Source organism: Parasteatoda tepidariorum, chromosome 7 (assembly GCF_982258835.1).
Source record: "Parasteatoda tepidariorum strain Cologne lab strain chromosome 7, Ptep-v5.0, whole genome shotgun sequence".
NCBI classification, from domain to species: domain Eukaryota; kingdom Metazoa; phylum Arthropoda; class Arachnida; order Araneae; family Theridiidae; genus Parasteatoda; species Parasteatoda tepidariorum.
In genome coordinates this window covers 5,436,439-5,463,966 of record NC_141761.1, presented here as the reverse complement: position 1 = coordinate 5,463,966, position 27,528 = coordinate 5,436,439, and the positions used below count along the sequence as shown (strand labels likewise).

The 27,528-nt window shown below is 28.2% G+C and overlaps 2 pseudogenes across 2 annotated transcripts in view; one reads left to right on the top strand and one right to left on the bottom strand.

The window, feature by feature from the left end:
* LOC147806771 (ras-related protein Rab-34-like) overlaps positions 1-26,746 on the bottom strand; it is a 39,519-nt pseudogene extending 12,773 nt beyond the window's left edge. Inside the window, exons 1-9 of the transcript XR_015435145.1 lie at positions 26,500-26,746; positions 25,869-25,975; positions 24,977-25,071; positions 23,696-23,761; positions 23,166-23,267; positions 20,418-20,482; positions 18,253-18,380; positions 16,512-16,602; positions 3,228-3,338 (exon numbers count right to left, since the gene is read on the bottom strand). The product of XR_015435145.1 is annotated as a ras-related protein Rab-34-like (transcript). The remainder of the gene's footprint in view (positions 1-3,227; positions 3,339-16,511; positions 16,603-18,252; positions 18,381-20,417; positions 20,483-23,165; positions 23,268-23,695; positions 23,762-24,976; positions 25,072-25,868; positions 25,976-26,499) is intronic.
* A 2-nt stretch (positions 26,747-26,748) lies between these two features.
* Positions 26,749-27,528, top strand: part of LOC147806770 (phosphatidylinositol N-acetylglucosaminyltransferase subunit A-like) — a 41,814-nt pseudogene continuing 41,034 nt past the window's right edge. Inside the window, exon 1 of the transcript XR_015435144.1 lies at positions 26,749-26,981. The product of XR_015435144.1 is annotated as a phosphatidylinositol N-acetylglucosaminyltransferase subunit A-like (transcript). The remainder of the gene's footprint in view (positions 26,982-27,528) is intronic.

The window sequence follows — 27,528 nt, the reverse complement described above, 5'->3', positions numbered from 1 at the left end:
TCCCACCTCCATTAAAGTGGACTCTTACACGAGTTGTGCAGGTATTTCCTGGAAACGATGGTATTATTAGGGTTGTTAAATTAAGAACAGCTCATGGAGAAACCACCAGGCCTATCTGTAAAGTATGTCCATTGATAAAAAAATAACATTTCCACCTCCTTGGGTGGCAGGATGTTTTGACTCTTTTTATAATTTCAATAACAGATGGCGCCAGTGGTACTGTTAATCAAGAAATATTTTGTTTTTGTTATTCTCTTTCCTTTTTTTTTAGTTTCAGTTTAGATTTATTCATTATGTTGGTAGATGAGTAATATTTATGTTTGGCAATATGGCCATTGAAATTTCAATTACTCATTTATAATTCAATGAAAAATATTTCAGTGTTATCTATAAATCATGCTCTGATAATCAATCAAAGAAATAAAGTATATATCCGGTAAGATTTCGAAAACTTATTTGTTGTGCTAAGTTGTCATAATTTTCATTTTCCCACATTGTATTAGTTTCTATAATTTTAATGATATTCTACTTAATTTTTATGATTTTTCCATTATATAAGTTTATGATTTATTTAAGATTCATTCCACCTATCAATTCCCTTAAATGTCATATTCTATATTCTTTCACAAAGATTTCGATTCTTTCAATATATATTTCTTACTTAACACAAAGGCAGGCATGAAGCCAAGTGGAACATAAACAAACTCAAGTAAAAGAAGTAGAAAGGATTATATTTTAACTAATTCGACGTGCGATACGGCTCAGTATCTGATTCACTTATCGTTAATTAACATTCTAAATTATGTAGAGAAAGTTAGCTAAACTTTAATAAGTCATTTTGCTGATAAAGATTATCTGGCACTGACGTCATAGGTCACATGTGTGGGTATGGGAGGTCTTCTTCTTAAAGTGCAAGTACCTAATTTTCATCCATAACTGGAATTTTTGAGATGTCAAATCTGAAGGATGTTCTATAATTTTTTCAGTTTTCTGGACCTTTTTTTCTTCATAAAATCTTGCATAAGCAAAGCAGTTTCATATCATTTCAGCAGAAACTTGATCCCATGAAGTTGCTAAGAGGTGCACTGCATCAAGATCGTTAGTGATCATGGCAAAATGTTTTAAAATGTCAATCTTTTGTTTCATGTTAAACTAGTTCACTTTCTGCCATTCACATTGTAACTCTACGAAAGTGAGCAATGCATTAAAATGATGACATGGTAGTTCTTAGTTGAACTCGCTATTCCAAAAGATGAAAAAAATCACATTTCATTAACAACAAATTCACACACCCCAGAGTTCACCTGCAGTTAAAAAAGTGGCAAAAGAAATTGAATTCTAGTATAAAAGAAGTACAATTCTTGGCAATTCAAACATAAGCATTAGCACAGAGAAAGATTAGGCTTCTTCTAAATACAGCAAATAAATAAATATAAATGAAAAATAAAATAATAAGAATAAACAAAAAAAAATTAGAATATTAACTGCAATCAAATTAAGCGAAAACTACTATTTTATGTATGTTTCAATCATTTATATGCTGTGGCAGTCAAAATCACATTGAAGTAAATTTACTGAACCAAGAAATAAATACTAACCTCTTCAGGGGAAATTTTTTTATTTGATTTATTTACTTCATACTAAAAGGAATTTAAAAAGATAAAAAAAGGGCAATACCGTCATGTGGGGCTACTTTGTGCAGTGGGGGCTACTTTGTGCAAATTCGAATTTGGCACTTTTCAAGTGCTGTTATCAGTATTATGTTTTTTTCACGTTAAAAATGTGTGGAATTTGAAGATAGAAGTCTCCTCTATTACTTCTAAAATTTTTTCGAATTTTAAAACAATCTCAGAGTGTGTTTTGTTTATTCAATGTCAACAACTTTTCGAGATCATCGGACGTCAAAAAGTGTGCGTGGAAACTTTAGCTGTGAAATGCATAGATGTTGATAAAACAATTGTCGTAAGTGCAAAATTTTTTATTTTATACATTAATAAACAATTGTATCATGTTAGCGTTAAAAAAATTTAAAATTAGTAACAAATAAGCGGAAAATGAAAAAAAATGCTCTGTGGGGGCTACTTTGTGCAAAGTTTCATTCGTTTTTTTTTTCGACAGAAAAAGTGTCAGACATTATAAAAAAAAATACCTCGAACGAGAAATTACAGTGATTACACTTTAGAAAAGGTGCAACAATGTTTGCAAGCAGTTGCTGGTGATATGTCGATTGCAGAAGCTTCTCGGAAGTACAAAATCCACAGAAATATTATCTCCAATAAAATTCACAAGAAACACGTGAAACGTGCTGGTAAACTATTTTTTTTCTCTTCTACATAGGTTTTCTAATGAATTAATCAAACGATTTAACGCATAAAAATATATTTTATAGGACATCAGGTAATTTTGACAGAAACTGAAGAGCAAGTTCTGTCGTGCTCCTTCAAGCATGTTATGTTCGAATTTATCAATATTATACATGCTAATGAATATGTAAGAATTATTATTTTTGAAATTTCATCCATTTCAATGTTCAAAAATTTATATGGTTTCCTTTTGTTTAAACTCAAATGTTTTTTTAACGCTGAAAATTATTTTTAAACTAATATCTTTACATATCTTGATGTTTTTGTTATTAAAAATGTCAACAATTAACTTTCTTAACAATTTTATATCAATATTTTGCTAAAAACATGATTATTAAACTGAATTCCTATTGCTGCACAAAGTAGTCCACTTGGGGGCTACTTTGTGCAAGGTATGTTTTGACTTATTATTTGTAAATATTACATACAAATAATGCCAATATTGATCAAATTCACTCGCCTGAGTCCAGTTATGAATATAATATAGATAAATTTTACTAAAGTTTGAATTAACATAGTTTTTTTTTTACATGTCAAAGTTCAAAAACTGCGAAATCCTGCACAAAGTAGCCCCACATGACCGTACAATAAAAATTCAAAAAACAATGTAACGCGAACATTTGTGGCAAATGAGCATTAATGGTAACCTATGAGTTGAAAGATGAAAATTACGTATAAAAATAAAATTCCAGCAAAACAAAACAAAAATTGCAAGCGATTCAAAGTAAAAAATTACAATTTGATTTAAGTTATCAGTATTGCGATATGATTTGAAAATTGGTTAAAAGAAATATTTTATAAATTCACTGTTCATTCAGATAATTTTTTCTGAAAAAAAGGGAAAGAGAATTGATGCTTACTTACTCACAAAATTTTCATTTATTTTAGCTAAATCTACATCAGCTGTCTCTTTCAAAATATCTTCACAAAATGTAACAGAAGCAATGCGTTGGAATAGGGCATCAACATTTTCACCTAAATTTTCAAAGACCCAATTTGTACATCAAATCATTAATTTAAAAAACAATCCTTAATAAATATTTAAGTATAAAAATACTAGAATTGGTTATAATTGACTTCTGAATTGAAAGTATGCTAAAATAAATGAATGAGAATCTGTATATTAAGTTAAATTAACACATGTCTTTTGTGCAGTTACTATCTACTAAGAGCGAAAAGTGTCAATGAAACACCATAGATTGTTCTAGATAAATAAAATATCACTTCCATGTTACAAAGAACACTTTTCTCTACAGAACAGTACCGTAACCTTTAGGGTCAATAAGCATAATTTTACCTTTAAAAATCCGTAGGTAACTTTATTGTGCGTATTTGCGTTTCTTTGTTGTTTAACTGTTGCTTGTTCAAAATAACTTACTTTTCTAAAAAAAAAATTTAAAAAAACAAAACAATTCTCAAGTATTATAGCAATTTTCAATTTCAGTTTTAATTACTTGTTGATATTTCCTAATTTCAGATATAGATGATAAAAAAGAAGATCAAGGTTAAAATTCAACCCAAGTACTGACATTAAGTAATGAGTTAACTGACATTTCACTTGTCTGTTTGGTTAAAAAATGCATGCACAAAATAAACAAGAAGTGAAATTATGTGTCCTTTAAAAAAGGCCACAAAGGCCAGTTTCCAAACCCTAAACAATTTAGATACAATATACATATTATATTTTAAAATGCAAAATAAACAATATCAAAATTGTTTTTAAATTATTACAGAGGTCATACATAAGTCAAGAACTTTTTTTTTTTTTTAATAAGATAAAAAAAAAATGGTGTTTTCTGATTTATAGTCATCCTTGTTTCTTTTTATAATTACTATTGTTGTACACAAAAACACATTTTAAAAATAAAAACAAAAATTTTGGTTTTAAATCATTATGTGTTTGCTTAGAAAATGTGTTCTTACTTAAGGTTATATAAAAATATAAGTAATACAAAAATGTTTTTGCAATAAAAAGTAAAAAATCTTATTATTCCTCCAAAATTCTAGATATAAAAATTTTTTTTTTTGAAAACTATTATTGAAATTTTTATATTTAATATTATTTAAAATGTTTTCCTTTATTAATTTAAATTCTATTCATAGGAAAAAGTTTTTTTTTATATTTTTTTAAAGGTGAGGGGAAAATAATTTGACTTTTGCAATAATAATGAAAAACTGTCTAATAATGCAATAACTGCCTAATAATGCAATAAGTGTCATAAAATTTTAATTTTTCAAGTTTTTCATTGCTGAACATTGATTTGTATACTTAAATGTATGGTCTTAATGTAAAAATTATTAATATTAAGATAATCATGAGATAAAATGTTCAAAATTGTTGTTTTTATTCCCTTCAAGTTTCTCAAAAAGTTTACGTTTTGAGAAAATCATTTATACAAATATATATATATATATATTAGATTGTTTTAAATTTTTTAAGTTTGTTTTGTTTTTAACATCACTTAAAAATGCTGAAAATTATAATAAAGTTAGAATAAAAATAAATAGAATAGTATTCATAAACTAAATAAGCAAAAAAAAAGTTACGATTTACATTAAAATAAAAGAAATGCAAAAAAGAAAAAAAAACAAAAACAAAACAAAAAAAAAAAAAACAACTGAAGAATACAAACCTGTTTTTGAAGATAAAGGCCAAAGTAGCGAACACAATTAATTACATTAATTGTGTTCGCTACTTTAATAGCCTCATTTTCTGTCATTTATAAGCAGAATTCGCCTGTAAAAAAAAATATCAGGTATTAAGAAACCCTAAATATCAAATTTTAACCTAAATCAAATTTCATAGCTAAAAGAGACATTTTGTTATTTAAAAGTCAAACATTAAAGCATAAAACCTGAAAATGCTTATAAAAGAAGTTTTGTATTTTAAATAATTTTTGTACAATGGTTATAACTGTAAAATATAAATTGTAAGACAATTTTAACTCTGATACAAAGCTGAAACTTTTTATTGTTCTTCTTACTCTTTAGTGGAGTAATGGACTGTTATAGTTATTGATTAATTTTTAATAAAGACAAATATAATACACATTAAGCTTAAAAGTGCTACTTGAGCAAGTTTTAGCTTTGCTTTTCGGTTTTGCATTTGAGATCTTAAAGCTGTTTTACAAAAGCTCTTTGTTGCATAAAATAAAAGTTTTTTTTTCGTAAATGTTATTTTTATAGCCAGTTTATAAATTATGTGGACACTTTTTCAGAACTGAAAGTTACACTTTTAATAATGTATGCAGTCAAAATATGGCAAACATTACAACATTACAAAGTCAAAATATGGCAAACATTACAAATGAAGAAAAATTTTAAGAAACAAGTGAAATAAATTAATTTTTAGAACAGTATAAAAGATTCATAGCAGACTGGTGACTCCAGCCAGTTTTGTGAATCAGTCACCTTGTGGCTACAGGGCCACCAAATCTAGATAGAGACGGAAAAAATAGAATTATAGCTTTGCCTCCAGTGTAAGGCACTTAAACTGTGGTTTTATTTATTTTCTTTGACGAAAGAGCTCCAAAAAAAACCTCTTAAATAATGTGATTTCGAAAGTTAAGCATGCACATACATAACCTTAAACCAAGTGGCAGAGTAACTACGAAAAAATAAATACATAATTAAATTCTGTCAATGTTTCTTAATGTTTGAAAATGCTGCTATGCATCTATTCAAATTATTCAAAAGCAATTTAAATAAATTATCTAAAAGAACTAAATCAATATAATAAAGAAAACAATATTTTCATATCGTAATACAGAAATCCTATAATAAATACTATTTATTACTAAAATTTTGAGATTAATTTACTAAAATTAAATTTTTTTTAAATGTTATTAATATTACTTCAGTTAATAATATAAAATCCTTCCACGATTATAGAACTGAAAAATAATGTTTCAGGAGTTGTGATGCCTAAATAGGCATCACATATTTTCTAGCATTTAAAGATTTCTTTAATTTCTTAAATTAATTTTTTTTAATCATTCTTAATCCAATTTTCATTAAATTAAACTAATTATTAGTTTTTATTACATTTTATAAAAAGCGAATATAAATATGTTATTCTTTTCCTAACAATCAATACAACGGTTAATGTTTTTTAAAATTCAAGACAAATGCATAATTCATTAAGTCATGCCACGACTTAATTGAACATCAAAATCTATTTTTAACTCTTTATTCCTTAATTTCTCTAACCACAAAAGTTAATTTAAATTACCAAGCACTCAGAAACTTCTTGTTCCTGTTTAATAAATAGTATAATTACAATTTAAAAGTTCAATAGAAAAATTGATAAAATATTAATTAAACTGAGAAACACCATGATAAGAATAGAATAAGACTTACAACTGCATCTTTCTTGGTACCAACTAAAAACAGCAATGGTTTGCTAGTGCATTTTAAAGTTTCATCAAGCCACTTGGGTATGTTATATAACGATGAGAGGACACAGAAATCAAATACTAAGATCACAACTGCAATAAATACATCAAAATAAGAAAACAAAATATTGTAAAGCATGATTTTAGAATAATAAATAAATACAGCAAACTCTGCAGGGCAAATTCACTTGTAAAGTGTAATTTTGTCTAAATTGGAAAATTTCTTATAAAAGCAAATTTAGCAGCAGTAGCAGGAACATTTATTAAATACACAGAATATTCTTATTTTTACTGAATTGACAAAGGTATATGATGTAAATGAATTTAGGTGAATAAATGTAAATGAATCTAGCCAAACAGAAAAATATAAATTTAAAATAAAAACAAGCAATGGACCTAAAATATGTTTCTCCTAGATAAATACAGGGCTTGATGTAAGATTTCAAGACATTAAAGTCGTTGCAGTAGACATTTTCTGGAATGTTCATTAGAAGCTTGGCGAAAGACTTTGTAATGTTCCATCGACCAACAACACCAATCAAGAACGTTATCAGACAAATTCCTAAATTTTGCTTACATTCCTGTTTTGTTGCTCCCATTTGGGTGAACCCACAGTCTGTCAGCAGGAGTAGAATTATCGGTTTTCTACATCACAACACGTCCTTTTGGTCATGATTAATATTAAACATTCAGGTAATAATTAATATTAATTTTAATAATTAATATTAAACATTCAGGTTATGTAAATTGAATGGCTTCATTACTGACTTCTTCATGGCCTTCAAATAATGCGAGGGTAAACTGGTAGAATTGGCATTCTGATAAACACTCATTACCAAAAGCGATTTTTATCACGGGAAAGTCTTGATGGGAATCATTTGAGTGACTGAGAGACTAAACATAAGTTAACTGGTCTCTTTACTGGTCAAAGTGTGCTGAGATGTGTATTTGCATAAAAAAGTGACATTACTTAAGATCAAATCTTACATACCATGTGTGGGATATAAATATCGACTATGTCAGTCTTCAAGATAGAATCGAGTTAGCATGTCTTATATACTAGTGAATCAATGTTTAGTAATCGTAGTGGTAGTCACGCCTCAATACTCTCTCACCAGAATTTTATCATGGATAGAATTCGATGAACGGATACCAATAGTTGCCATATCAGTGAAAGACCTGGAGAGCTGTGTCAAGTTCACCGAGTTTTGAGCCTTTGTCGGGAGAGTCGTATTAAGTTCACGGGGGGGGGGGGGGGGGTCTCTCTCTAGCGTCGCTATTGGCCGTTGAGTATGTGCAGGATTTCCGATGGGTAATGAAACTATACTGTCATGTGTAAATGAGATTGAGAAGCAACAATACAAGGAGGACAATGACGCGGTCACAAAAAGCAAGTCAACTGCTCAATGTGAACCATACATTGAAGTAGGCATGTCCATATCACGTCCGTAGGTGAACTATGTGAAAAAGAGTTTTCAACAATGTTAACCATCATCTATTAAAGAAAGCCCAAGATAAAATTGAGATAGCATGTCTTATATACAAGTGAATCGATTTTTAATAATCGTGTTGTAGTTATGCCACACCATGCTTAATGTCTTATAATTGAAGAAACATTAATCAAGTACTATTTACTTTTGTTACCACAATCTTTAATATATATATATTTAGAACTTTGATCAAGTAATAAATCAGAAAAAAGAACAGAATCAAAGCCATAAATTACTAGTTTGAAAAAAAAAACCCAAACAAACATCAAATTTTGCGGAATCAGTATCGAGAGAAAACACAGTAGATAAAATTAAAAAGCAATTTGTTGGATACAAACATATTGGTTTTGATTATTTTAATCAAACTTTTGTTGGAATTATTCTTTAAATTGGTAATGCTCATCAATTGGATATCAGTTATAGATATAGTTCATGCTTAAACATCAATCTATTAATGTGTAAGTTTTTATAATTTCATTTTTAACATTAATTCTGTAGTGGTTACTGCGAATGTTAGTGCTTTATGGAAAATATTCATTATATGAAAATGTTCAACAAAAAAAAAAGACATAAAAACTAGTAATTTATGTAAATAATATTTTGCTTTTAAAAAAAGGTTAGTAAAAATTTATGTAATGAGAACCTCTTGCTCCTTTGTAATGTGAAGATGCAATGCATTTAAACTTTTCTTGTCCAGCTGTATCCTACCTAAAAATAAACAAGAAATCTCAACAAATCATAACATCAAAAATAAATCTACAGACAGAAAACAACATATATATATAGTTTACTCTCGATATCTCAAAGTTGGGGCGCTAAAATAAAGTCAAGAAAATGAGTTTTCAAGAACAAGTTCTGAACCAAATATGTTCTAAAAAGTAAAAAAGTAATTCTAAAACTTAGAGTTGTGGAACATCAGAATATAAGTACTAATAAACATATTTGTATAATAGTTGACTACAAGTCTAAATGCAGCAATAATGAAAAAAAAAATTAATTTTTTTTTTAAAGTAACACAAAAATAATTATGCATTAAATATAAAATAATTAATTTACGATAAACTTACATTAATAGAGTTCCTTAAAAAAAAACTCTACCATCGTGGCCTGTCAACATCGTTTTCGAAATTGCTCATTGTTCTCGGAGCATTTCAGGAAACATTTTAATAAGTGGACAGCATTTTCTCTTGAGACACTGTAATGTTGAGTTGTGGTATGTGATGATTTTTCCAATAATTTTTTACTTCGAAAAGTATTTGACATAGGAATTCAAATTAATATTAAGTGGATATGCAATGCTAAGGGAAAAAGTATTTTCTTGACGTAAAAAAGCTTTAGAGACATCAAAGTTTGCGATATCGAGAGTACACTGTATATATATATATATATATATATATATGTAATGTTAAAACAATTATATATTAAATATAATCCTTAAATAGAGCATTTATCTAACGCGCAAACGTTTAAAAACCTTTCCCACAAGAAAGTAATAATATTGATCTAATTATCTCAAAAAATGTGATGATGTGGCATTAGCAGCTTGGGAAATTGATCAGTCCCACGCTACTGAGACCTATTAACATTTAAATATATTGTCCAGAAAGATATAAAAACCCTCTTTCCAAGGTCAAATGTGCTTTTTCTATACCTATCCACCAGCATGTAAGGTTGTCATTCTGGGGCTCTGGCCCTTACTTTAATAAAATTATATTATGTACGATTCCTGCATTTTCCTGTATCTTTTCCAAGAAGCACCGGCCACACTACAAACTTACAATGTTTAGGCTTTCAAAGCGTAACAGATAAGTCGGCAGTGATAGTTTCCTGTCGCGAAAAATTATTATTGAAAACTGAAAATGCTATTTAATTTAACAATGGAATACATCTTTTGATAATCGACTTTCGCTTCTTAAATGATTCGTAACCTTGGATTAGAAATTCGAATGCGTGGGTGTGGTAAAGAAGAACGAGGACTGTTATTTCTCTCTTTGTTTTGTCTTCTTCACACTTTAATCACCGATTAGAACTTTATTTTAATGACTTTGGAATTAAGAAACAGAAAAATTAAAAGAATAATGTCTGATTCAGAAGTAAAACAGGTGGACGCTCCAGTGCGCGTTAATATTTCTCCGTGTGAGGATAAAAATAATTTTCCCAACTGGATCAAGTATTTCAATAAAAAATGTGAAATCCTACATTTGGAAGAAAACTGGAAAATAAATAACATATCTGAACACCTGAAAAGAGACTTATTTACCTTCTACATTAATGAATGCATAGAAATTGAAAAATGGACCGAACTCGAGGAAAAACTACAAGAAAAATTTTCTCTTTCTAGAGAAGATAAGTATGAACTTTTTCTGTCTATGAGGCCATCTCCAAAAAAGACATTTTCTGAATATGCTACAGAGAAGTGGAGAGCGTCGAAGGATCTAAGCATAGATGAGGAGCTGTTGCTAGAATCCATCAAAGCTGACGTACCAGAAAAATTTCGTAATTTTCTGAGTATAGCATCTCCTTCTACTGTTGAAGAACCTATCAAGTTGTGTTCAAAGTTAGAAAAAAATTAAAAGTGTGCCTTCAATAGACCTACTCCCCAACGACAAAACTGGAATGATAATCCAAGATACTATGAGCAACCAAGACAGTGGATTCCCCAGCATCGGTACAGAATGGAGCAGCCAAGACAGTGGATTCCCCAAAATCAGTACAGAATGCGGCAGCCAAGGTTTGTGAATTCTCTCAATTGCTATGAAGTACCTCAGCATGATTCCCAGTCTTCGCAGCCCATCAATAACAACAGCTGTCCATCAAATGACTATTTATGTGTGACATCGCGAGTGAACAATAAGAATTTACTAACTATATTGGACACAGGATCCAACATCCCTATAATTCCGAAACATTTTATAGGACAATCAAAAAAACATGTGAACTCTACTAGGATTTTAATTTCGCAATTTCAAGGAAATATCAAGGGAAACCTCCAAAAGGTAAGTGTTAAAATAGGAAACATTACAAAAGTAATAACATGCGCCCTTATAGACACCCCTTATTCTGTAACTCAATTTCCTCCTGCTTATTTAATGTATGGAAAATTACCTTGTGATTCTCTTGTAAATCAAAATATTTATCCTCCAGTTCATGAAGCGAGAAAAATAGCTGCTCAAAATACCCAAGAGTTTTTTAAGAAAACCAAAATTCGCTATGACACTCATTTTTTGGAACCTAATTTTAAAGTTAATGATTTAGTAATTTACGAAGAATTCCATTATCCTAACACAAGGAAATTAAGTTCACCATATTCTGGTCCATACAAAAGTTTAAAGAAATTATCTGAGGTGTCATTTGAAATTGATAAACCTAATTTTCTCACTAAGAAAGAATCAGAAATAGTACATGTAAACAAATTAAGGAAATTTTATCCAAGTCAACAGTTTCAATTGTATGTAAAAAATTCACAATAGCTTTTCAATGCTGGTATTTTCATATGTTTTTCATTTTTATTTTCTGCCCCTATTTTTGGAGTCCCGTTATTTTTTTTTAATGCCTCTATGTCTGAATTTTTTATTACATGATGTTTGAGAGTTACTTCGGAAAATTAAGGTAAATTTCCTAAATTTTATTTTGCAAATGAAATATATAAAAATGGTTTTTTGAACAGTGGGACTCCTCACATAGAATGTTTCTTTACTGATGTTTTCTCCTCAATTAAGGATCAAGCATGAGTAAACAAACTTAAAACCCTATTTTTTTCCCCGTCTAGTTGGGAATATTTTACCCAACTTAGACTATCAATCGTTATCAATAGATAACGCATATATTTTTATTATTTTGGAATAAAGCATATCATTTTCTACAAAGATTTACAATGCACTTTGTATGTAAATTTTTATGCTATCGAAGAATTTAATTATCATGTGGAAAGGAAAAGTAAACATTTTAAATTAGATTACTTATATTATTTGTATTATTTTATTTGTATTGATTTCTTCATATGTTGTGAATGTCATATGTTGTGAATAATTCTACACAATATTTGTGAAAACACATAATCATTAATGGGATCATAAGTAAAAACCATGTAAATGAGGAGTGAATTTAAATGACTTTATGAATAATAATTGTTTCGAAAATGAAACAATGATGATTAAGAACATAAACTTTTTTTTTTCTTCTTAAGTCATGAATAACTTAATAAATTTAGGCCTGAACAATGGATCCTTTTATTTCAAGAAAAGAACTTTTCACAAGTTGTGAAGTTGTGGTTTGATTTATTTTTATTTTAGATATGTCATGGTATTTTTGTTTTAGATATTCTCAGGGGTGATTGTGAGTCCAAGTCAAAATTCCGGAAAATTTCCTGAATTTGAAAAAAAAAAACAAAAAAGAAACAGTTTAAATTGAAAAATTAGAAAAAAATTTAAACAAGGTTTTTTTTTCCTTTTTCTCAATATTTCTTAGTTTACTAAAACTATATTTAAAATTTTACACATACCTATGATAACCTGGAGAAGTAATTAAAATTTACAAATATGTCTTTTTTTTGAGTTAATGATTATAACAACTATTTAGTGATAAAAAATGAATATTAATCATGAATATAAGCTTATAAAGTATCTCTGTGGCTCTCCCTTACAAACAAATTAAATAAACTGTGTTTTTAAGTTCCACCTTTAAAAATTTGATTTCCGGAAACTTAAGTGATCAATGATTTTCTGAAACGTCTGGACTTTCGATCTCCGGAAACTTCCGGATCACTGTTAGCGAAAAATCCGGAAATCAGGATTTTTTCCGGAGCACAATCAGCCCTGTATTCTAGAGTTGTTTTGATATTTTTTTATTCTTTTCAACAGGAAAAGGAAAAATGTACATAATCATTATTGCTTATTATAAGTTATGCAGAAATATTTAGTTACTTTTATATAAATGTTGTTGTTGTAATACTTTACTTATAAATGTATAATATTGGACAATATACCAAAAATAATAAATTTTAATTTGAATAGCGTGAAGGGGGAAGTTCTGACTAATAGGCTAGCATATTGATCAGACCTTTCTTCAGAGGGGGGGAATATTATGTAATGTTAAAACAATTATATATTAAATATAATCCTTAAATAGAGCATTTATCTAACGCGCAAACGTTTAAAAACCTTTCCCACAAGAAAGTAATAATATTGATCGAATTATCTCAAAAAATGTGATGATGTGGCATTAGCAGCTTGGGAAATTGATCAGTCCCACGCTACTGAGACCTATTAACATTTAAATATATTGTCCAGAAAGATATAAAAACCCTCTTTCCAAGGTCAAATGTGCTTTTTCTATACCTATCCACCAGCATGTAAGGTTGTCATTCTGGGGCTCTGGCCCTTACTTTAATAAAATTATATTATGTACGATTCCTGCATTTTCCTGTATCTTTTCCAAGAAGCACCGGCCACACTACAAACTTACAATGTTTAGGCTTTCAAATCGTAACATATATATATATATATATATAAGATTGCTTCTTGCCTAATTTTTTTAATAATAAATCTTACTAAGAAGTATAAGATTTTTAAATTAATTGCTTTCCTCAACAGCTAATCCTTGAAAATTAAATAGCAAAGAGGAAAAAAAAGTTAGTAAAGCTAAAATAAAACACATTTTTCTATTTTTCATTCATCTACAGAGGAACAAGAAATATCTTAAACAAAGTTTAAAACCAAATATATCTATAGATGTTTATAAATATTTTGCTTGGTTACACAAGTTCTTTGGAAACTAAAAATCAGTCTTCCAACAGGAATCTGCTCAGTACACAGAGCTAAAGGCATCGATGAAAGCTCACCTTATTCACTAGACTTGAATCTAATAGATTTTTCAATTAGATTCATTTTGGAGATCAGGGTTAGTACAGTGATGTTTGAAAACGGGTTAATACTAATATAATTATATAAAATTTTGTACACCTTACAATTAAAAAGGTTGATGATTATTATATAATAAATGATTATAAATAACTATAAATATTTTTTACATAGAATTATTTTCGAGTAAACAAATTTTACAATTGTTTTTTAAAAAAATGTACCTTGAGAGATATGATAAATTGGGTGAAAAGTACGGGTAATGAAATCAAGAAACTCAAATTTTCAATAGCATTCCAGACTGAACTATCGAAATATTATTTTCCAGATTTTCCTAATCAGTAATTTAAAAAAAGGAATATATAATCAGAGAAAGCATGATATTATTTTGTAACAAAAAACATGGTCTGCTCTAGCTTGCATTCATAAGGATTATCCGTTTGAGTTCTTTGGAAAAAAGAATAGATCAAAAGATATTCAACTGTGTTTGAAAGTATTTTAGAAAAGTCTTACTCTTAGATGAAAATGTTTTGAGATATTGCTATTTAAAGTTTCCAAACCATTTTTATTCATACATACTCAATAATGTAAATAATAATGTGTGTTTCTCATTTATATTAGTTTCAACTTATACTTTTATGATGTTACAAATAAACAAAACTTTCCGATTATCTAAGAGGAAAAAATTCATTATTTTTGTAATTTAGAAATAAAAATACTTAAAAGTATAAAATAAAGAAATAATGGTAAAAATTTATGTATATAAAAATAAGTAACTCAAAAAAACAACTATATGATGAATCTTTAGTTTAATCCTGAACCAAAATAACATTACTATCTATGCCCTGTTATCTAAACTAGCACCAAACCACATAAACCTTCTAACTCATAAACTAGTAACTGAAAGTACAATGAACAAATGTGGTCCCATTGCCTATATTAAACATCTAGAATTAGCGATTTGCATTCTGAAACTGAAAATAACTACAGGGACTACTCCTTCTTAGTTTGGAAAGAGAAATCACAGCTGCTATAAGGTTATATGAAAATATAAGTAATAAGAAAATGTTTTTGCAATAAAAAATAAAAAATCTTATTATTCCCCCAAAATTCTAGATATAATCTTTTTCTTTTTTTTTGAAAAATGCTATTTAAATTTTTAATTTAATATTATTTAAAATGTTTTCCTTCATTATCTATATTATATAAAACGCTCATACGTACGTATGTATGTATGTATCAATAAAACCGATGATATTTCTTTTCTCGCGCTGGCAACAGTTTTAATTTTTAATTGATTGGATTCGGCGCGCAAGAGCACGTAGTGAGCAACCAGATAACAATAACCAGAGTGAGCATTATTAGGTTGTTCAATTCAGATTCATGCACTAAAAACATGACAATATTTAATTTAAACTCAATTGGGAATTAATTAATTGAAGTGAGAATGCTTTAAAAGGCCGCTGTTGAATTGATATTTTTCCACTGGGAGCTACCTAAACGTCTAATAAACGTTTAAGTGTTTGTATTGAATGCATTGAATTTTTTTATATTTCGCGTTTATTTATGCATTGAATTTTCACGCTTTAAAATGCAGAATATTAGTGAAGCAATATTTGATAATTTATTTTGCTAATATGTTTCTTATTTAGCTAATGTTTTGATTTTTTCACCATGTACAATCTAAATAGCTAATATACTTTTTTAAAAGCCAATAAGAACATTGGTAGAATTCTTCTACATAAGTACAATACTATGTCTTTGATGATAAAATACTATCTCTGATGATAATATAATATGTCTTTGTGCTAGAACATTGTGTTCATTGGCGAGCGAGCGCAGCGAGCCATGGTTCACGGCGTGAACCACATAGGATTGCATAGCAATTCTCGGGGGATGGCGAGCGTTAGCGAGCAGGGGGCGGAGCCTCCTAGTTTATTAATTATTAATTCATAGAAAAAAAATATTTTATATTTTTTTAAAGCATTTAAGTGAGGGGACAATAATTAGACTTTTGCAATAATAATTAAAAACTGTCTAATAATGCAATAACTGTCATAAAATTTTAATTTTTAGAGTTTTTCATTGGTGGACATTGATTTGTATACTTAAATGTATGGTCCTAATGTAAAAATTATTAATATTAAAATAATCATTAGATAAAATGTTCAAAATTGTCGTTTTTTTCCCTTCAAGTTTTTCAAAAAGTTTGCGTTTTGAGAAAATCACTTATCATATATGCATTAAATTGCTTTCAATTTTTTAAGTTTATTATAATAAAGTTAGAATAAAAGCAAATAGAGTAGTATTCATAAACTAAACAATAAAAAAAAGCTATGAATTACATTAGAATAAAAGAAATGCAAAAAAATAAATAAATAAATAAATAAACTGAAGAATACAAACCTGTTTTTGAAGATACTGGCCAATATTCAGCATTAATAGTGTTTGCTACTTAAATAGCCTCATTTTCTGTCAATTTATAAGCAGAATTCACCTGAAAAAAATAAACTATTAAGAAACTCTAAATATTAAAGTTCAACCTAAATCAAATTTCATAGCTAAAAGAGACATTTCGTCATTTAAAAGCCAAACATTAAAACATAAAACCTGAAAATGTTTAAAAAAGAAGTATTTGAAATAATTTTTGTTCAATGGTTATAACTGTAAAATATAAATTGTAATACAATTTTAATTCTGATACAAAGCTGAAACTTTTTATTGTTCTTCTTACTCTTTAGTGGTGTAATGGACTGTTATAGTTATTGATTAATTTTTAATAAAGCCAAATATAATATACATTAAGCTTAAAAGTGCTACTTGAGCAACTTTTAGCTTTGCTTTTTGGTTTTGCATTTGAGATCTTAAAGCTGTTTTACAAAAGCTCATTGTCGCATAAAATAAAGGTTTCTTTTTGTAAATGTTATTTTTATAGCCACTTTATAAATTATGCGGACACTTTTTCAGAAATTGAAAGTTACACTTTTAATAATATAAGCAGTCAAAATATGGCAAACATTACAAGGTTCATATCTAAAATGAAGAAAAATTTTAAGAAAGAAGTGAAATAAATTAATTTTCAGAACAGTATAAAAGATTCATAACAATTCCATACTTATTAACCCTAAATAACTAAACATTCATAGCAGACTGCTGACTCCAGCCAGTTTTGCGAATTAGCAACCTTGTGGCTACAGGGCAACCAAATATAGGTACAGACGGAAAACATAGAATTACAGCTTTGCCTCCAGTGTAAGGCACTTAAACTGTGGTTTTATTTATTTTCCTTGATGAAAGAGCTCTGAAAAAAAAACCCCTCTTAAATAATGTGATTTTAAAAGTTAAGCATGCACATACATAACCATAAACCAAGTGGCAGAGTAACGAAGGAAAAATAAATACATAATTAAATTCTTTCAATGTTTCTTAATCTTTGAAAATTCTGCTATGCATCCATTCAAATTATTCAAAAGCAATTTAAATAAATTATCTAAAAGAACTAAATCAATATAATAAAGAAAACAATATTTTCATATCGTAGTACAGAAATCCCATAATAAATACTATTTATTACTAAAATTTTGAGATCAATGTACTAAAATAAATTTTTTTTTTTTAAATGTGAGCCATTATTATTAGGATTACTTCAGTTAATTACATAAAATCCTTTCATGATTATAGAACTGAAAAATAATGTTTTAGGAGTTGTGATGCCTTTATAGGCATTACATATTTCCTAGTATTTAAAGATTTCTTTAATTTCCTAAATTAAATTTTTTTTAATCATTCTTAATCCAATTTCCATTAAATTAAACTAATTATTTAGTTTTTATTACATTTTATAAAAAGCGAACATAAATATGTTATTCTTTTCCTATTAATCAATACAACGGCTAATTTTTAAAAAATTAAATACAAATGCATAATTTATTAAGTCATGCCACAACTTAATTGAATATCAAAATCTATTAACTCTTTATTCCTTAATTTCTCTAACCACAAAAGTTAATTTAAATTACCAAGCACTCAGAAACTTCTTGTTTCTGTTTAATAAATAGCATGATTATAATTTAAAAATTCAATAGAAAAATTAATAAAATATTAATTAAATTAAGAAACGCCATGATAAGAATATATTAAGACTTACAACTGTTACTTTCTTAGTACCAACTAAAAACAGCAATGGTTTGCTAGTGCATTTTAAAGTTTCATCAAGCCACTTGGGTATGTTATATAACGATGAGAGGACACAGAAATCAAATACTAAGATCACAACTGCAATAAATACATCGAAATAAGAAAACAAAATATTGCAAAGCATGATTTCAGAATAATAAATAAATACAGTATACTCTGCCAAGACAAATTCACTTGTAAAGTGTAATTTTGACTAAATTGGAAAATTTCTTATAAAAGCAGATTTTGTAGCAGTATCTGGAACATTTATTAAATGCACAGAATATTCTTACTTTACTGAATTGACAAAGGTATATGATGCAAATGAATTTGGGTGAATAAATGTAAATGAATTTAGGCAAATTGAAAAATGAAAATTTAAAATAAAAATTAGAAATGGACCTAAAATATGTTTCTCCTAGATAAATACATGGCTTGATGTAAGATTTCAAGACATTAAAGTCGTCGCAGTAGACATTTTCTGGAATGTTCTTTAGAACCTTGGCGAAAGACTTTGTAATGTTCCATCGACCAACAACACCAAACAAGAACGTTATCAGACAAATTCCTAAATTTTGTTTACATTTCTGTTTTTTTTTTTTTTGCTCCCATTTGGGTGAACCCATAGTCTGTCAGCAGGGGTAGAATTATCGGTTACTGCATCACAACACGTCTTTTCGGTCATGATTTAAAATTAACATATATTACTCTTTCTTAGGGTCTCTAAATAGTTAATATTAAACATTCAGGTTATGTAAATTGAATGGCTTCATTACTGACTTCTTCATGGCCTTCAAATAATGCGAGGGTAAACTGGTAGAATTGGCATTCTGATAAACACTCATTACCAAAAGTGATGTAGAAAGTAGACTGAGAAAGTATCATAAGTTAACTGACCTCTTTACTGGTCAAAGTGTGCTGAGATGTTTATTTGCATAAAAGAGTGACATTACCTACGATCAAATCTTACATACCATGTGTGGGATTTAAATATTGATTATGTCAGTCTTCAAGATAGAATGGAGTTAGCATATTTTATATACTAGTGAATCAGTGTTTAGTAATCGTAGTGGTAGTTACGCCACAATACTCTCTCACCAGAATTTTATCATGGATAGAATTCGATGAACGGATACCAATAGTTGCCATATTGGAGAAAGACCCGGAGAGCTGCGTTCAGTTGACCGAGTTTTGAGCTTTTGTCGCGAGAGTCGTATTAAGTTCACGGTGGTTGCGTGTGTGGTCTCTCCTGTAGTGCTATTAGCAGTCGAGTCTGTGCAGGATTTCCGATGTGTAATGAGACTATACTGTAATGTGTAAATGAGCAACAGCATGAGGAGGACAATGATATAGTCACAAATAGCAAGTCAACTGTTCAATGTGGACCATACATCGAAGTATGGCATGTTCATATCACGTTTGCAGGTGAACTATGGAGGGAAAGGAGTTTCTGACAATGTAAACCTTCATCTATTAAAGGAACCACTAAGATAGTATTGAGTTAGCATGTCTTATATACAAGTGAATCGATTTTTAATAATCGTAGTGGTAGTTACGCCACACCATGCACATTATCTCAGAATTGAAATAACATTAATCAAGTACTATATGCAATATATTTCTACAATGAAGTACGATTCATTTTTGCTATCACAATCTTTAATATATATATTTAGAACTTTGATCAAGTAATGAATCATAAAAAAGAACACAATCAAAGCCATAAATTATTAGAGTTTAAAAAAAAAAAAAACCCAAACAAATATCAAATTTTGTGGAATCAGTATGGAGAGAAATTCAAAACCTATTTGCTGGATACAAATGCATTGGTTTTGATTATTTTAATCAAACTTTTGTTGGAATTATTCTTTAAATTGGTAAAGCTCACCAATTGGATATTAGTTATAGATATAGTTCATACTTAAACATCAATATATTAATGTGCAAGTTTTCGTAATTTAATTTTCAACATTAGTTCTGTAGTGGTAATTGCATATGTTAGTGCTATATGGAAAATATACATTATATGAAAATTGCCCCCCCCCCCCCGAAAAAAAAAAGAAACATAAAAATTAGTAATTTATAAAAATATTTTGTTTCAAAAAGAGAGTTAGTAAAAATTGATATAATGAGAACCTCTTGCTCCTCTGTAGTATGAAGATGCAATGCATTTAAACTTTTCTTGCCCAACTGTATCCCACCTAAAAATAAAAAAGAAATCTCAACAAATCATAACATCAAAAATAAATCTACAGACAGAAAACAACAATATATATATATAGTTTACTCTCGATATCTCAAAGTTGGGGCGCTAAAATAAAGTCAAGAAAATGAGTTTTCAAGAACAAGTTCTGAACCAAATATGTTCTAAAACGTAGACTTGTGGAACATCAGAATAAGTACTAATAAAGATATTTGTATAATAGTTGACCATAAGTCTAAATGCAGCAATGATAATTTCATTTTTAAAAGCAACACGAAACTAACTATACAATTAAAAAGATTAATTTACAATAAACTTACATTAATGGAGTTTATTAACAAAACCTCTAAAATCATGGCCTGTCCACATTGTTTTCGAAATTGCTCATCAATCAATTTTTCTATTCGAAAAAATAGCTGCCAAGTCATCGTTTTTTATGTTCTTAGAGCATTTCATGAAACATAATAAGTGTGCAGCATTTTTTCTTCTTAATGTTGAGTGGTGTTATGTGATGAGTTTCAGAAAAAAAAAATCATTCTTCATGAAAATAGTTGCTTTTTTTTAGACTTTTCAGGCAAAAAAAGTTGCCATAGTCACCTCATGCCAAAAATAGTTGCAAACAATTGCATCTTAGTTGCCTATGGCAACCCTTAATTTAGTAATAAATATACTTAAAATTATAAAATAAAGAAATAATAGTTAAAATTTATGTATATAAAAATAAGTAACTTAAAAAAAACAACTTAATGATAAATCTTTAGTTTAATCCTAAACCAATGTAACATTACTATCTATGTCCTGTTATCTAAACTAGTACAAAAGCACCTAAACCTTCTAACTCAGTGTTCCCCAACGTGGGGCCCACGCCCCACCGGGGGGCAATTTAATTGCAAAGGGGGGCAATTCAAAAATGGACTCGACATGAGTTTAAACCTTTTGCTTGATTTCGGTGACAAAATCGAAAGAAAAAAGCAAATTCTTAAATAATTGCGGTCAATAAATATTATATGACAGGGATTTTTTAAGTGACAAACCTGAAATGAAGTATCTGTTTACAGTCGATGGTAAAGCATTTGTGAGTTATTTAGTCAACATCTTTGAAAAACTGAATATATTAAATAAGAAACTTCAAGGAACAAATAAAACCTGGTTGATGCAAAAGCGAAGATGTATGGCTTCATTACCCTTATTGAGTTATGTCAGAAATATATTAACAACAAAAACTTTGAACAGTTTCATAGGCTCCAAAAATGTGAAGTAAATGATACCCCTTTACTTGTTATTGTCTATCATCTGAAAATTCTATCGGCTGATTTAAACGGAAGATATTCTGATTGAAAACAAATTTATTTCCCAACATGGATGTTGCAGTCCATGTTAGTGGATTTGTCTGATATATCAAATATATCAAGAAGAACTTGCAGAAATGCAAAATGATGAACCAGTTAAAACCTTATTTAATATGAAAGGAGTGATGGCATGGCTTCGTGAGAAAACAGAAAACAAATACACAAATTCAATCAAATGTGCAAGAAAACTATTGTTACCGATTCCACCTTCATATTTAGCTGAATGTGGATTTAGTTCTGTAAATGATTTCATTGGTAAAAAAAAATCGTCTAGATATAACACAACGGGGAGACTTGAGACTGAGGCTAACCAAATTGGAACCTAAGATAAAATCTACGTGCAGCAAGCATCAAGGGCAAGAATCTCACTTAATTAAAATATTAAATTATTATAGAAAAATATTTATTAAAATTATTTCGAATTTTAATTTTAGTTCATTATATGTTCTGAAAATTTACTTACTTTGTTTCGCTAACAATTTCCTAAGTTTCTTAAGTGAACAATTCGATTTTTTTAATATTAAAAATTATGTATATGTTACATAGGGGGGCATAAGAGTTTTAAAAAGGCTTAGGTGGGGCATGGTACAAAAAAGGTCGGGAAACACTGTTCTAACTCATAAAGTAGTAACTGAAAGTGTAATGAAAAAATGTGGTCCCATTGCCTATTTTAAACCTCTAGCATTAGTAACAATTCATAACAATAAAAATAGATCAATAGACAGAAAACAACATATATATATATTAGATTGTTTTTTGCAAAATTTTACTAAGAAGTATAAGATTTTTAAATTAATTTAATTTTTCTTAAAATCCTAAAAAATTGAATACAAAAGAGAAAAAAAAGTCAACAATGGTAAACCTTCTAACTCATAAACTAAAAACTGAAATAAACAAATGTGGACAGCTGTTATGAACAAGGTCCCATCGCCTATTTTAAACCACTATCATTAGTGATTTGCATTCTGAAACCGAAAATAACTAGAGGAACTGCTCCTTTATAGTTTTGAAAGGGAAAACACAGCTGCTAAAAAAAGTATCATCTTTGACGATGACACTTTCAGCTGGATTTCAAACTGAGGAAGAAAGACCAAATGGGTTAAGTTGTTTCATTAAAATCACTCAATTATCGCCATTATTTCTGAGCATTAGTTTTATGTTTATTTTAAATTTAGACATGAATTCAACAAAATTAATCACTCCTGATTATACAATATTGTGAGCTTAATAAAAACACTTACTACTAATAATTATTATCTAAAAGATAAAATGCTGAATAATTAAAGGTTGAACAATGAAAAGATTAAAAATTATTTAAGATAATAAACTTACAGTTGCAATATGTAAGGAACTCCTAATATATAACATTTTTTTGTTTCAATATCTACCCCAATAGTTGCCTTGTAGTTTGTATCAAACGCTTGTAGACAAAACCTTAAAATGAATAAAAAAAATATGAATAAATAATGAGCAATAGTGAACACGCTAATAAGCAATTGAACAATCAAAAAAAAAAAAATATTATTTTGTGCTATAGAAGCATTTTTAGAATTATTTCTAAAAAGGAACATCGATTGGTTAAAAACTTCTGATACTTCACATTTTTAAGAGAAACATAAAAAAATAAAAACAGATATATAAAAGCAAAACTTTTGATAAAAAAAGAAAGGAAAGAAAGAAAAAAAAACAGGGATACATTAAAACTAATGAGCAATAGGTACATTAAAAAGAATTTTTTTTTATGCTTTCGATGCAATACTCTAAAAAGGATCATTAATAAGATAATTTTTTGATACTCTACATTTTTAACAGCAACATAAAAAAAAGAAAAACATATATAAAAAAAGCACTACTTTAATTACCGCCGGACAAGACAAGTTTTCCCAACAGCAACATCCCCAACAACAATGACTTTTGTCAGTCTGAGCCTATAAAAATGTAAAGATAGTAAATGTTTTTTGAAGACACACATATCGATAATTCAAGTTACATTTGATATGCAAACTGGGGAAAAGTCACATTTTCCCTGACTATAATTATTTCAATTACAGTAGAGCCTTAATTATCTTGGAAAAGTTTTTGATTTGAATACTTCTGTTAATTGAAATTGATTTTGAAGTGTTTTTTTCTCTTCATGCATACTTATTTTTTTCTTATTTAAATTTCAATGCCCTTTTATGTAAGCAAAAATAAATGTTTTATTATTCGATGATATTAAAAATAAGAATTGTTAAATACTCAAACAAGATATGTTTACTAAATTGTATTCCATTATAATTAAGAAGTTGTATGAATATTACAAATAAATGAAATGAACTTTGAATCAATGACATCAGCTAAGAATTCAAATACAACTGCTACAATAAATATACAAACTTTACTTTCTAAAAATATTTTGAAAAAGGTATTGTAATTTTAAAAAAAAGATCTTTAATTTTGGGGGAAATTCCAAACCTGAAATACTGAGTTCTGGTGAAAAATAGGGCTCTGAGAATCTAATGCACCCTGAGACAATGCTAAATCAGATAATATGATTCCTCGATAATATGATTATTTCAATTGGGTACTTGCACTGCAAGAAGATCTCCCATACCCACACATGTGACCTACGATGTCAACTAATCTTTATCAGCAAAATGGCATATTAAAGTTGAGCCAAGTTTCTCCACATAAGTCAGAATGTCAATTAATTAAATACAGAGCCTGTATCGAATCAGTTGAAATATAATTCTTTTACTTAACTTAGATTTATAAAATGTTTATGTGTACTCTGGCAATCAATAATTAGTTTATGTTCCACATGGCTTCCGACCTGTCCCTGCTGTTAAGTCTCTGTGTAAATATATGGTGAAAGAATCAACAACCAATCAACATTGAGATACCCACACTACGCCATCCCTCTGTCTAATGTAACAAACTTACTTCAGACAGTAGAGGTCTTACTTTATTTGAATTAATTCAGAATAAGCTAACAATGATTAATTCAGTATAAGATAACATGTATTTGAGAGTAGAACTAAAAAAAAACAAAACATGATTTAAATCTTTATAGAAAAGCCATAAGCAACTCTCTTACAATTATTCATTTTAAATTACTTTAATAAGAAAAATACCATAGAAACGAGAGAGAGAAATAATCTTACATTTCACATTTCAAACTATTTATTTTATGGCAAGCACTGTGAATCCGGTAGGAAAAGTTCATTTCTCCATGTGGTGAACAATCATAGTTGTATGGCTAAAAAGCAATAAGTGAAATTTTAAAACGTTAATCAATAAATAACAATTATACATGTTTTTGTGAATCAAATCACTATTGACAACTAACATGAAAAGTTGCTGAAAATTATTTTATTATTAATTTTTTACTACATATAATACAATGGTCTCTTGAGCCATTATAAGGGAGGAAGCAAACAGGACATTTTTTTCAAGGCTCTGCTTTTCGAAAACTCTACACAGTTCTCAGCTAGTGATCTCTAAAAAATAATTTTTTCTTAATAATAATAAAATTTGGATTTTAAATTTATTTTTGCGAATGAAAATTTGAAACATTTGTTTTCTATTACAATTAAAGGGATAGATCTAATAATCTAAGCCTAACTGCTGAAAGCAGTGGTCTCTACCCTATATTCATAAAAATTGCAAAAATAAGATAGATCAAAATACTTTTATATGCTTATTAAAGTTAAAAAGTTCTCACTTCTAAAGATATATAAATAAATTATCCCCAAAGATTTCTAGTGATGGCCTCTTAATATGAGACTCCATTTTTTAAATAACAGCAGTTACAATTATCTCCATAGATTTCAATGGTAAGCTATATCGAAAAGTAATACTCCATTATAGGTGTTCTCCTAAATTATGGAATGAAGGACTCATGAATGAGTCCTCATTCAAGAATTCTTTGGGCAATTTATTCATCCATACTCATTCGAAAATTTCAACCATCTCCCTTCAAGAATATTGACATTTTTTTAATCATTGTTTTATGCAGTATTAAGTTCTATAAAATATGCCCACAATTTTGCTTACCCTAGGAAATTCTGTAATTGTTCTTTCTTCAACAGTTTTTCTTAAATGAACTTCATAGAAGGTATTCTGATCATTTTTTGTATTTTCATCCATATGAAGATTTCAACCTAAAATGAAAAATAAAATTAAATATTTGATAACAATTTATTATTTAATAAAGATATTTAGTACATTCATTTTTTCTAGTCTCTACATCACGTCAAATCAACCATTGGATAAAATGGTATTTGTGTTGTTTAGTTTTGGCTCAAAGGTAGAGGGGAATAGAAGAAAATTACCAAGATTCACTCTTTTCACACCATTTGTTTCCAAGTTAAGTATTTCTGGAAATTCAGAAATTTTTTCGATAATTTTTAAATAATTAAAACTTGAGAACTATTTATCATAGAGAGTTAAATTTATAATTATAATTTTACAAAATATATAACACTATATGCACTTTCTCTATTATAATCAATTTTGTAAACATACGTAAATTATGAAAAGGTGCATTAAGTACAAATTGTCGGCTAATGTAGATTTTTAAAATAGTAAATATTTTAGCTATCTTTTTCATCAACTTACATTCGTTAATTTAAACACAGTTTTAAGTTAAGATATGCTGATAGAAAAGAACACAAAACCGACTTACTTTTTGTTCTTTTATTTATCAACAAAAGTGATAGGGGCTAAAGTAGAGTTGTATTAGTTCTGTTTATAACAGTAGCACAGAATAAATTTAGAAAGTTATTGAATTAAAGCTCTGAAGGAGTAAGTAAAAAATCAATTTTCTATTATTAGAGTGATTAAACACTAGTCGATGCAAAAAAATAATAAGTTTTGAATCACTTCATTGGAAACGTGAAAATGACTCATTTCATCTGCTCACTGTTCCGTTGACTGAGATTGTTTGTTTATATTTTGCTTTCAAAAATGAATTGTTTAATTAGTCTTTGTAGTACCTGTTTCCGTAGTTAATGTATTGTTAAATTGAGAAATGACTCATAAATTATGGCAGATGCTGAATTTTTTTAATAAAAAGGCGAAGTTTTATTTCGTAAACAGTCAAAGTATAATTCTTTATTGAAATTTTAATCGAAAGGTAGAAAAGATGCAGAAAAAGCTCAACATTTGGTAATTTAAATAATGCTTATGCTGATGAAAATCCATATTAAATTATTACCATATGCATACATAGTTCTTTGATAACAATGTATTCTATTTAAAATTTTCACATTAGGAATGATACAAATTCATCTTATGTTTAATCGAAAAGTAGAAAATATGCAGAAAAAGCTCAACATTTGGTAATTTAAATGATGCTTATGCTGATGAAAATCCATGTTAAATTATTCCCATATGCATACATAGTTCTTTGATAACAATGTATTCTATTTAAAATTTTCACATTAGAAATGATACAAATTCATCTTATGTTTAATCGAAAAGTAGAAAATATGCAGAAAAAGCTCAACATTTGGTAATTTTAATGATGCTTATGCTGATGAAAATTCATAATAAATTATTCCCATATGCATACATAGTACTTTGATAACAATGTATTCGATTTAAAATTTTGACATTAGGAATGGTACAAATTCTTCCTATGTGTAGAACATACTTATCTTTTTTTGAAATTGTCCCCACAATTATAACACTGTTGGTTTAGAATTATTTTGCA